Genomic DNA, 12,300 nt, shown 5'->3' with positions numbered 1-12,300 from the left:
GGGAAACTGATTGAAACTATCGTAAAGAACAAAATTGTCAGACACATAGATGAACATTAATGGAGCAAGTAATTAAGGAAATCATCTGCAAACATTTGGAAGGTGGTAAGATGATAGGGAACAGCCAGCATGGATTTGTAAAGAACAAATCATGTCAAACCAATCTCATAGCTTTCTTCGATAGGATAACGAGTCTTGTGGATAAGGGAGAAGCTGTGGATGTGGTATACCTAGACTTTAGTAAGGCATTTGATACGGTCTCGCATGATATTCTTATCGATAAACTAGGCAAATACAATTTAGATGGGGCTACTATAAGGTGGGTGCATAACTGGCTGGATAACCGTACTCAGAGAGTTGTTATTAATGATTCCCAATCCTGCTGGAAAGGCATAACGAGTGGGGTTCCGCAGGGGTCTGTTTTGGGACCAGCTCTGTTCAATATCTTCATTAACGACTTAGATATTGGCATAGAAAGTACGCTTATTAAGTTTGCGGATGATACCAAACTGGGAGGGATTGCAACTGCTTTGGAGGACAGGGTCATAATTCAAAATGATCTGGACAAATTGGAGAAATGGTCTGAGTTAAACAGGCTGAAGTTTAACAAAGACAAATGCAAAGTGCTCCACTTAAGAAGAAAAAATCAGTTTCACACATACAGAATGGGAAGAGACTGTCTAGGAAGGAGTACGGCAGAAAGGGATCTAGGGGTTATAGTGGACCACAAGCTAAATGAGAGTCAACAGTGTGATGCTGTTGCAAAAAAAGCAAACATGATTCTAGGATGTATTAACAGGTGTGTTGTGAGGGAGACACGAGAAGTCATTCTTCCACTCTACTCTGCTCTGGTTAGGCCTCAGCTGGAGTATTGTGTCCAGTTCTGGGCACCGCATTTCAAGAAAGATGTGGAGAAATTGGAAAGGGTCCAGAGACGAGCAACAAGAATGATTAAAGGTCTTGAGAACATGACCTATGAAGGAAGGCTGAAAGAATTGGGTTTGTTTAGTTTGGAAAAGAGAAGACTGAGAGGAGACATGATACCTGAAAACTGCTATCTAAAAGGGTGTCATAAGGAGGAGGGAGAAAACTTGTTCACCTTAGCCTTTAAGGATAGACCAAGAAGCAATGGGCTTAAACTGCAGCAAGGGAGGTCTAGGTTGGACATTAGGAAAAAGTTCCTAACTGTCACGGTGGTTAAACACTGGAATAAATTGCCTAGGGAGGCTGTGAAATCTCCATCTCTGGAGATATTTAAGAGTAGGTTAGATAAATGTCTATCAGGGATGGTCTAGACAGTATTTGGTCCTGCCATGTGGGCAGGGGACTGGACTCGACCTCTCGAGGTCCCTTCCAGTCCTATAATCTATGAATCTATAAACATAATTTGTTGGGAAATAGTCAACATGTTTTTTGTAAAGGGAAATCATACCTCACCAATCTTCTAGAATTCTTTGAGAGTCAACAAGCATGCGGACAAAGGAGATCCACTGGATATCGTGTATTTAGATTTTCAGAAAGCCTTTGACAAGGCCCCTCACCAAAGGCTCTTAAGCAAAATAAGCAGTCATGGGATAAGAGGGAAGGTTCTCTCATGGATTGGTAGGAAACAAAGAGTAGGAATAAATGGTCAGTTTTCAGAATGGAGAGAGGTAAATAATGGTGTCCCCCAGGGAACTGTACTGGGTCCAGTCCTATTTAACATATTCATAAACGATCTGGAAAAAGGAGTAAAGAGTGAGGTGGCAAAATTTGCAGATGATACAAAACTACTCAAGATAGGTAAGTCCCAGGCAGAGTGCACAAAAGGATCTCACAAAACTGGGTGACTGGGCAGCAAAATGGCAGATGAATGTTGATAAATGCAAAGTAATGCACATTGGAAAACATAATCCTAACTATACATATACAATGATGGGGTCTAAATTAGCTGTTATCATTCAAGAAAGAGATTTTGGAGTCATTGTGGATAGTTCTCTGAAATCATCCACTCAATGTGCAGCAGCAGTCAAAAAAGTGAACAGAATGTTGGGAATCATCAAGAAAGGTATAGATAATAAGACAGAAAATATCATATTGCCTCTATATAAATCCATGGTACACCCACACCTTGAATACTGCATGCAGATGTGGTCGCCCCATCTCAAAAAAGATATATTGGAATTGGAAAAGGTTCAGAAAAGGGCAACAAAAATGATTAGGGGTATAGAATGGCTTCCGTATGAGGAGAAATTAATATGACTGGGACTTTTCAGCTTGGAAAAGAGGTGACTAAGGAGGGATATGATAGATGTCTATAAAATCATGAGTGGTATAGAGAAAGTAAATAAGGAAGTGTTATTTATTCCTTCTCATAATACCAGAACCAGGGGCCACCAAATGAAATCAATAGGTAGCAGGTTTAAAACAAACACAAGAAAGTATTTTTTCACGCAACGCACTGTCAACCTATTGAACTCCTTGCCAGAGGGTGTTGTGAAGGCCAATACTATAATGGGGTTCAAAAGGGAGCTAGATAGATTCATGGAGGATAGGTCCATCAATGGCTATTAGCCAGGATGGACAGGAATGGTGTCCCTAGCCTCTGTTTGCCAGAAGCTGGGATTGGGTGACAGGGCATGGATCACTTGATGATAACCTGTCTGTTCATTCCCTTTGGGGCACCTGCCATTGGCCACGGTTAGAGGACAGGATACCGGGCTTGATGGATCTTTGGTCTGACCCAGTATGGCCATTCTTATGTTCTTAATCATCTCATTAGATGGATTGGTATCTTGGAGGATTTGGTCACTGAATGGAAACACCATTAAGGAGTTGTACACAATATCACTTATGTTCATATAATTTATGTCACATGGGGTGTGAATAAGCCACCCTCTTGAGCAACATAAGTTACGCCGACAGAAGCGCTAGCGTGGACAGTGCTGTATCAATGGGAGAACTTCTCCCACCGACATAGCTACTTCCTACCTCGTGGAGGTGGTTTTATTATGCCCACGGGAGAGCTCTCTCCCATCAGCATAGAGCAAGGGTGACCAACCTGAGCCTGAGAAGGAGCCAGAATTTACCAATGTACATTGCCAAAGAGCCAAATTAATATGTCAGCAGCCCCCTCTCAGCTCCCTCCTCCCCCACTCCCAGTGCCTCCCACCCACCGGCAGTCCCGCCGATCAGCACCTGCACCTCCTGATCAGCTGTTTTGTGGCATGCAGGAGGCTCTGGGAGGGGGAGAGAGGAGCAAGGGCATGGTAGGCTCAGGGGAGGGGGCAGGACCTGTGGCAGAGCCAGGGGTTGAGCAGTGAGCACCCCACTGCACATTGGAAAGTTGGCGCCTGTCGCTCCATCCCTGGAGTCGGTGCCTATACAAGGAACCGCATATTAACTTCTGAAAAGCCGTGTGTGGCTCCGGAGCCACAGGTTGGCCACCCCTGGCATAGAGCGTCTTCACCAGATGTGCTACAGTTTACTTTTCATTGTATATTTGATCATCAGGCATAGTTTGTTTATGCTCCTGGCCTGTCTAACGTGGAAAAGCAATCAGGGCCCTAAAAGGGGAATCACCACTGAAGTGCAGAAATGTTTCTACAGCTTAGTGTTGCCTCAATGAATCAGGATCCTTTTTACAATTATTATTTATACAGTACCATTGATGTGTATGGTACTTAGTGAGCACATAGGAAGACAAGGGGCCAAATTCAATTCTGGCATAGCTGCTCCCACTGTTCTCCTTTAACAGTGTTGAATTTGGTCCCAAATCCTGTGGCATTAACAATCTAAGAGTCCTGTCATGCATGTTAGCAGTCAGTGGGGGCTGTACCATGAGTTCCTTGGGAACAGGACTGGGCCATGAGGGCTTCAATCTGTAACCCATAGCTTATCACCTGCTTGGGACAGGGAATGTGACTTTTATCTGTCTAGAAAGCACCATTCTCACCTATATTGCTGTAAAAATACTACTAATATAAATAGTGACAGACTGCCAGGAGAATTGAGGGTCCTCAGCACCTCTGACAATCAGGCCAATTAGTTAGGTGCCTAAACATGGACTAAGATGCCTGGTTTTAGATATCTACTTTTGAAAATGTTGGCCTAAGTCAGTGGCCTGAGGTCACACAAGTGAGAGAAGTGGGAGTAGAATTCCAGAGTCCTGACTCCAAGCCTGGGGGATGGACTCAGTGGTTACAATAGATCTGTCCATCTCTTCCTACTATGATTCCACTCAATAGTATTCTCTTCTTCTTCACTCTGTATTTAGTCAGGTCTCCAGGCTGTTGGGGATCCTTCATATGGGACATTAAATTCCTTGAACTATCTGCTTGAAATTTAAATTAGCAGTTTAGTAGGCTTTTAAGTGTCAGTGGGGGTTGACACATCATCTTCCTCGCTGCCATGACCTGATGTAGAACTTCAAAGAAGCTGTTCCTTTTGAGTGCACCTCACCCCTTCAACAACCCCCATGCAGCAGCTTCTCTGCTTTTTCCCTATGCACCTCCTGGTTGCAGGCTCTCCCCTTCAGCTGCTTCTTCCCTACGTCATCTCACCGTCCCTTCCAGGGCCGGCTCCAGGGTTTTTGCCGCCCCAAGCGGCGCAAAAAAAAAAAAAAAAAAAAAAAAAACCCTAAAAAAAAAAAAGCCGTGATCGCGATCTGCGGTGGCAATTCAGCGGGAGGTCCTTCGCTCCGAGCGGGAGCAAGGGACCGTCTGCCGAATAGCTGGACGTGCCGCCCCCCTCCGGAGTGGCCGCCCCAAGCACCTGCTTGGCAAGCTGGTGCCTGGAGCCGGCCCTGGTCCCTTCTTATTGTCAACTATACTCATGTCTGCCACGTGTGGCTAGAGCTGGCCCTGTGTTTGAAGCACTTAGCAATTCTTTGTAATTAATTCATTGACTGATGCAGGGAACCAGTGATCTAGGTTTGCTGTGATGCTGTCCAGATGTTCAGGCTGTGCAGGTCTCATTTGATTACTAAGGAAGCTCTCAATCTCCCACTTCCACTCAGTCCTTTTTCAAATCCATTGGTATATACTGAACCCCTTTGCTGCAGTAGCATGCACAATGCAATCGTGTTCCTGGGAAATGCTGACATTTTGCCAACACCTTATGGTGATACAACTCCATGGGTGGCAGCACCTGACACATTTTGCACCAACTGCCTGGTGCTATGTGGCGCACACAAGTGGTTACTAGTAGAAATTCATTGTGGTTCTTAATCTAAACTAAAATGCACACTCGTGCCATGATAACAGATGGTCCAAGCTCTATAGCTTTGTTTTTGTAGAGCCTACAGAAAGTTATGCACCTGTTGTTTTATTACTCATGGCTGTGTTGATTCGTGTGACTAAAATGAAAAACTGGTGGCAGCTGGAACCTGAGGACTGCATTAGTCAATGAGCTTTAATAGTCAGTTAAACATTATAGGAGAAATTCTGCCCTCAGAGGCAAGAATGATCCACCCATGAAAGTCAGCTGGGACTACACATGCACAGTTTAAAGCAATGTTTGGCCAATTGACAACACACCTGTAACTTGTCCTTATCTGGTTGAAAAAGGTGCTGTTTTGAACATCAAATGAGAGACTAATAGTGTTGATTTCAGTTATAAATAGTGCAGGCAGGTGCTGTACACGTTTCTCCTCCCTGGGTCTCCGAATGCACATCAATCCTGAACTGGAACACGCTCAGCTATTCCAGTCCTGTTCTCCCTCGCAGCTCTGCCAGTGCACTGCCTTCCTCCTGAGCTACAGCACTTCCTAATCCCATCATGTTGCCCTCTTCTAGCTTTGTCAGGGGGGCTCAGTCCTCTTGGCCCAGTTTGACTCAGACTGTAAATCACACCGAAGTGCGGGATGGGTCTGGGGAAGTGGAAAAAAATCACTGAGAATTAGGATGAGATTAAACCCATTTAATCTGTGACCTGGTGGGCTTTGAACTCAGCCTTCCAGAAGAGGCTGAATTTGTGTTTGAACCTCACTTCATCCTACCCAGGTCCTCCTATCACATGTTTCCTACAGAAGCACAAAAAGGCAAGTTTTAAACAGCTCAACACTCCGAGTCAGAGAGTTTCACTTGAACTTTCTTTTCTTTTCAAATACTCCCCATAAAACAGACAGTCCAGCCGGCGATGGTATTGACCCAGGTATGTGTGTGACCCATCTCACAACTGGAATGCATTGCATAGCATGCATGCACAGTGCAAAATCATCCCCGGGCTTCCAACTGCCAGAACCCAGAGGACACCAGGGCTGAAAAAGACAACCCTTTCCTCCCATATCTTCACCTCTCTGAAAAACATCATAGGATTAGCTTCATGGCTGTAAATGCCATAGCAACTGTCAAAGTTCACACCAGATTGTTTTTTAAGCAATGCAGAAGGGTTTGTTCTCTTCTCAAATGATTCCCTGCAGTCTTTGCCTCTTTCATGACATCTGGTCGCTGGCTGATTGAGCTGATACAGTCTCAGGGAAGATGGGGATAAAGACCATGTTCTCCTCTGAGATCCTTGAAGGAGAAATCCCCCTGAGGGATTCTCTGTGATAAATCATCTGGCCACTTGGTAACACCAAGCTCCTTATCAGCCTGAGGGTCAGGGCCGGCTCCAGGCACCCGCTGAGCAAGCTGGTGCTTGGGGCGGCAGATTGTTCGAGGCGGCATTCTGCCCAATCCTAGGGCGGCATGGCTGCTTTTTTTTGTTGTTGTTCTTGTTCCACTCCAGCCATCCTGTAGGGGGCGGCGGCGTGGAGAACCAGAGCACCCTGCAGGGCAGTCCTCTTCCTTCCCTCCTCGCCGACGGGAGCGGAGCCCTCGCGGCAGGCGGCGGCGCAGTGGGAGGGGCCGCGTGGTAGCGCCCCTGCTGTAGCCTTGGCCGCCCCCTTCTCTCTCTCTCCCGCCCGCTCCCCCCTACTCCCCAGCCGGTCCCCCTGCACCCTGCCGCAGGTTTTTTTTTTTTTTTTTGCTTGGGGCGGCCAAAAAGCCAGAGCCGGCCCTGCTGAGGGTTATACTGAGAGCCTCTCTCTCTCTCTTTCTTTCTGTGACCTCAAAGAGGTTGACACTCAAGGCAAACTTCCCTAACTTCCAAAAGGAATTTTGCCTGAGTATGGCTGCAGGGTCAGGCCCTAAGTGAAAGAGTATCAGCCTGTATGCCCTCCATCCCACCAGTGTTTAGCAGCATTAAAATGGCCTCAGCTTTGCTGCTGGCTATACCAAAGTGGGTGTCTTTGGATTTCCATTGGCTTCTGAAATACAGAACTGTTGAATTGCTGCTGCAGGACCAGCAGAATTGCTGTCAAGGAATGGTTATCATGATTATTGGACTGTATTGGACCGTAGTGCCTGTAAACCCCCAGTCATGGATCGGAAAACCACTGTGCTAAGTGTTGTACAAGCAGGGAACAAAAGGATGGTCCCTGCCCCGAAGAGCTTCCTTACCAGTTAAGAGAAGGGTGGGAACTTCAGTTCGAATGCAGCAGATTGACAACTAAAGAAATAAACGTGAGAGAAACGACCCCACATGGGTTAAGAAATTAGTAGACATGCAGCACCGATAATACAATTTAAACAGCCTGAGTGGGATGTAGTTAAAAAAAAAGTGTGAAATAGTGAATGTCCTTATTTAATTCATATCCTGTAAATGGTTTGAAAGGTCCTGCATTGTAGCTATAGCAACCTCCGGCTCACCCAGACCACACAGCCAGAGCATCCAGCCTGCTCAGTGAGGGTGAATGAAGTATTTTATATGGATTATTCCAGAATGTGGTTATGCCATGTGTGAAGCAAGGCAGGTAGGAGTTTAATCAGGGCTAACTCAACTATAAAGATCAGTTTCTTTTTTTGACCAGTCTGTCTGACATGTAGTTTAGCTGGAGTATTGAATAGAGATGGGCAAACCCTGATAAAATCAGGCTTCAATTCGAGATCTAGATCCAAACATTCCCAAGATTCATCATGTTTGAACACAGGATTTGGACTATTATAGTGAGAGGGATCAGTGGTGATGTTTGATCCAGATCTGAACTTTCCCAGAGTTTTGAGAATATTTGGATCTGGGGATTTGGTTCAGCCCATTACAAAGAGATGGGCCAATCAAAAAGCTTGCATTCAGAGTTTTGCACACTATGGGGAGTCAAGAGCTGGGAATTTGGCGCTCAGGACCATAATGCAATCCAAATGGATTCAGGATTTTGGTTTGGGACCATCTTCAGTCTCTCTCAATTGGAGGCAGAGGGGAAGATGAGAAAGTGGCTGCAAATTGCTGCATCATTGAGTCCCTCCATACATAACTGTAGTTGTGATTTTGTAGCTGGTTTGAGGCAACAGGCATCTTAACAGGTGATAAGCAACACTGACAAATTTTCTGTGCTGCCTAACAATGTTTGTATTAGTGCATTCTGGGAAAATCTAGGCAGTTATCCCATGGGATCTCAGTAGGATATTCCAGGTCCAGAAAACTTGAATACAGAGCAGAAGTGCATGGGGCAATGCATTCTAGGCTGTCCACCAGCCCAGATTGCTGGGAGGAAGGAGGACTGGCCAATCCTGTTATACAATGGTGGGGGGGAGCGGTCTTATCTGCATTGCAAAACAAACAAACAAAAAGCCCCAAACAACCAAGTGTGCTGATTTGGTTACAGAAAGGCACCCCTGTGCCAGACCAGGCAGGGATGCGGAGACCCATTGTTAGCTGCTACAACCACTGAGATTTAACCTCCTGGTGTCCAGACACAACCCACATTTAAAAGCTGACCATGCCAGTAAGTGGCTACAAACTTAATTAAGGATTTGTGTGGACAGGGACTTAGTTACTCTCTGGTACCCCCTTGCCACAGTTGGCAGAAACTTTCTGCAGCTTTCTATGGAGACAATGTGAAGTAACTGCACTAATGTTTGACACCGTCTAGTGGCAAAACAGGAAGTATACTAGTACAATCAACAGGTTAATTTGCCCAGTTTCTAAAGTCCCAAATTTTGCTACTGGAGGATAGGTCCACCAGTGGCTATTAACTAAGATGTCAGGAATGCAACACCATGCTCACGGTGTCCCTAAACCTTTGCCTGCCATAAACTAGGACTGTATGCCAGGGGATGGATCACTCGATAATTGCCCTGTTCAGCTCATTCTGTTTGAAGCATCTGGCACTGGCCACTGTTGGAAGACAGGATATTGGGTTAGATGAGCCATTGGGCTGACCCAGTATGGCCATTCTTATGTTCAGATGTTTGATGCCATCTAGTGGAGAAACAGGAATTATACTAGTATAATAAACAGTCTAATTTGCTCTGTTCCTAAAGTCCCAAATTTAGCTACTGAAATGCTCCATTGCAGTGGAGTGAACCACACACATCTACTCTTGTGAGTCCTAAGCTACATGAAATGTTCAGATGTAGTGGTGTTATCTAAGAATACGTTCCCTCATGGCTCCCACCCTGAGCTACCTGAGTGCCCATCCTAGAGAGCAGTGATAAGGAAGGAGGCCCAGGGTTGTGGAGTTAAGACAGTGACTTCTTTGCCAGTTTGAGGCACACAGGCTTTTCAGACTGTATACTTTAAAAGTTATTGGAATCACTCATATCCATTAACTGAAATGAAAACATGTCAACAAAATAGCATTAGCACTGAAAAGCAAAGCAGAATTTACAAAATCTATTTAGTTGTAATAGGGCAATACTTGTAACAGAGGTAAGGACTGTTTTAAAATATCATTTTTAACATGCTAATGCCCCTTTAGTATTGTTAGAATCTACTTGAACACCATCAGTGCAATTAGCATGGTACAGAGCAGAGGAGAAATGTTGCCTGGCTCCCAAGATGGTAATAAAGTAAGAAGAAAAGCAAACAAAACACTCAAAGCTCTGCATGGCCATATGGTGGAGCTGGATGTATGGCGGCACCACATTCTTTTGTTATTATTATGAGTGAATCCCATCATTGGAGTTGCTGGGAAGTTATGTCTGTAATGATTCACAGGGGAGCCTGCTCCTGTTCTGGTGAAGATGCAGCATGAACCCAAGAGACAATGGGGCAGCTCCATGCACCCTCGGAAGTTTGGGCGGGAAATTGGAAGCAAGAAATGGGCAGAATCTGTGTGTAGGGAAAACCTGAACACACAGGAGGGTCAAGCAGTTAGAGGCAGGGGAAGAAGAGGTGCAAAATCAGGGATGGGTAGTGTGATGGGGTGTCTGCCCCACACTGGGATGCAATGGGTTCATAGAACCCTAAAGAGCCTGTGCAGGAAACAGCCAATAAGAGAGGGGCTGTGAGAAGCAGCCAACCAGGGCCCAACAGGCCCATATAAAAAGAGACCCAGGCAGTGCAAGGCCAGTTACTCCCTGGAGCTTAAGGAGTGTAGACTAGGTGCCTTGCAGATAGAGAGAAGCTAGCGCCCTGGACAGAGCCGTGCTGGGCAGGAATGGAGAGTAGAGGGAGCTACTGGCTGGGTGCTAGGACTGGCATCCTGATGCGAGGGTGAAGAAGGTGCTGGGACCATGGGGAAGTGGCCCAGGAAAATGAATTGAGTTGAAGAGGATGCAATACGTGGCTGCCATCTACAGGGTCCCTAGGCTGGGAGCCAGAGTAGCGGGCAGGCCTGCGTACACCCCCCTCGCCACTGAGAAAGTGGCTGGACAGTTGACTGCAGGTCCCTCAGATGGTGGGGAAGCAGAGATTGTGACATAGAATCATGGAATATCAGAGTTGGAAGGGACTTTAGGAGGTCATCTAGTCCAACCCCCTGCTCAAAGCAGGACCAATCCCCAGACAGATTTTTACCCCAGTTCCGTAAATGGCCCCCCTCAAGGATTGAGCTCACAACCCTGGGTTTAGCAGGCCAATGCTCAACCCACTGAGCTATCTCTCCCCCTTCCCCTCCTTAATAATATATGGAGATATACCTATCTCATAGAACTGGAAGGGACCCTGAAAGGTCATTGAGCCCAGCCCCTGCCTTCACTAGCAGGACCAAGTACTGATTTTGCCCCAGCCCCCTAAGTGGCCCCCTCAAGGATTGAACTCACAACCCTGAGTTTAGCAGGCCAACGCTCAAACCATGAAAGGGATGCTGTGGTCCTTGGAGTGATGCGGGTTTGGGAGCAGACATGATGGCGGGCGAGACACCATTGGGAGAAGACGTACCGACCTGCAGTACTAATCCCCGAGACAGCCATCAGGAGGCACCAGTGTGGTGAGTGGATCCCCCATCACAGGTAGGGTTGCCAATTTTGGTTGGCCATATTTCTGGAGATTTCATCACATGACATAATCTTCAAATAGAGATAATCATAGGACTGGAAGTGACCTCGAGAGGTCATCTAGTCCAGTTCCTTGACAGTTGGAAAGTTTTCCTAATGTCCAACAGTCAACTGTCCAGCCACTTCCCCAGTGGCGAGGGTGGTGGATCCAGGCCTGCCCACTACTCTGGCTCCCAGCCTAAACTGCCCTTGCTGCAATTTAAGCCCATTGCTTCTTGTCCTATCCTCAGATGTTAAGGAGAACAATTTTTCTCCCTCCTCCTTGTAACAAACTTTTATGTACTTGAAAACTGTTATCATGTCTCCCCTCAGTCTTCTCTTCTCCTGACTAAAAAAAACCATTTTTTTTTCAATCTTTCCTCAGAGGTCATGTTTTCTAGACATTTAATTGTTTTTGTTACTCTTCTCTGGACTGAAATGTGGCGCCCAGAACTGGACACAATACTCCAGTTGAGGCCTAATCAATGCAGAGTAGAGCAGAAGAATAACTTCTTGTGTCTCCTGCTATTACATCCCAGAATTATATTTGCTTTTTTTTTGCAAGAGTGATACGTTGACCCATATTTAGCTTGTGATCCACTATGACCACCAGATCCTTTTCCACAGTAATCCTTTCTAGGCAGTCATTTCCCATTTTGATGTGTGCAATTGATTGGTCCTTCCTAAGTGGAGTACTTTGCATTTGTCCTTATTGAATTTCATCCTATTTATTTCAGACCATTTCTCCAGTTTGTCCACATCATTTTGAATTTTAATCCTATCCTCCAAAGCACTTACAACCTCTCCCAGCTTAGTATTGTCTGCAAACTTTATAAGTGTACTCTCTATTCCATTATCTAAATCATAGAAGATATTAAATAGAACTGGACCCAGAACCGATCCCTGTGGGACCCCCTTGTTATGCCCTTTCAACTTGACTGTGAACCACTGATAACTACTCTCTAGGAATGGTTTTCCAACCACTTATGCACCATCTTACAGTAGCTCCATCTAGGTTGTGTTTGTTTATGAGAAGGTCATGCGAGACAGCATCAAAAGCCTTATTAAAGTCAAGATATACCAA

Source organism: Malaclemys terrapin, chromosome 4, assembly GCF_027887155.1.
Source record: "Malaclemys terrapin pileata isolate rMalTer1 chromosome 4, rMalTer1.hap1, whole genome shotgun sequence".
NCBI lineage: Eukaryota > Metazoa > Chordata > Testudines > Emydidae > Malaclemys > Malaclemys terrapin.
The sequence above is the reverse complement of the archived record's forward strand: the minus strand, read 5'-3'. Positions refer to the sequence as shown.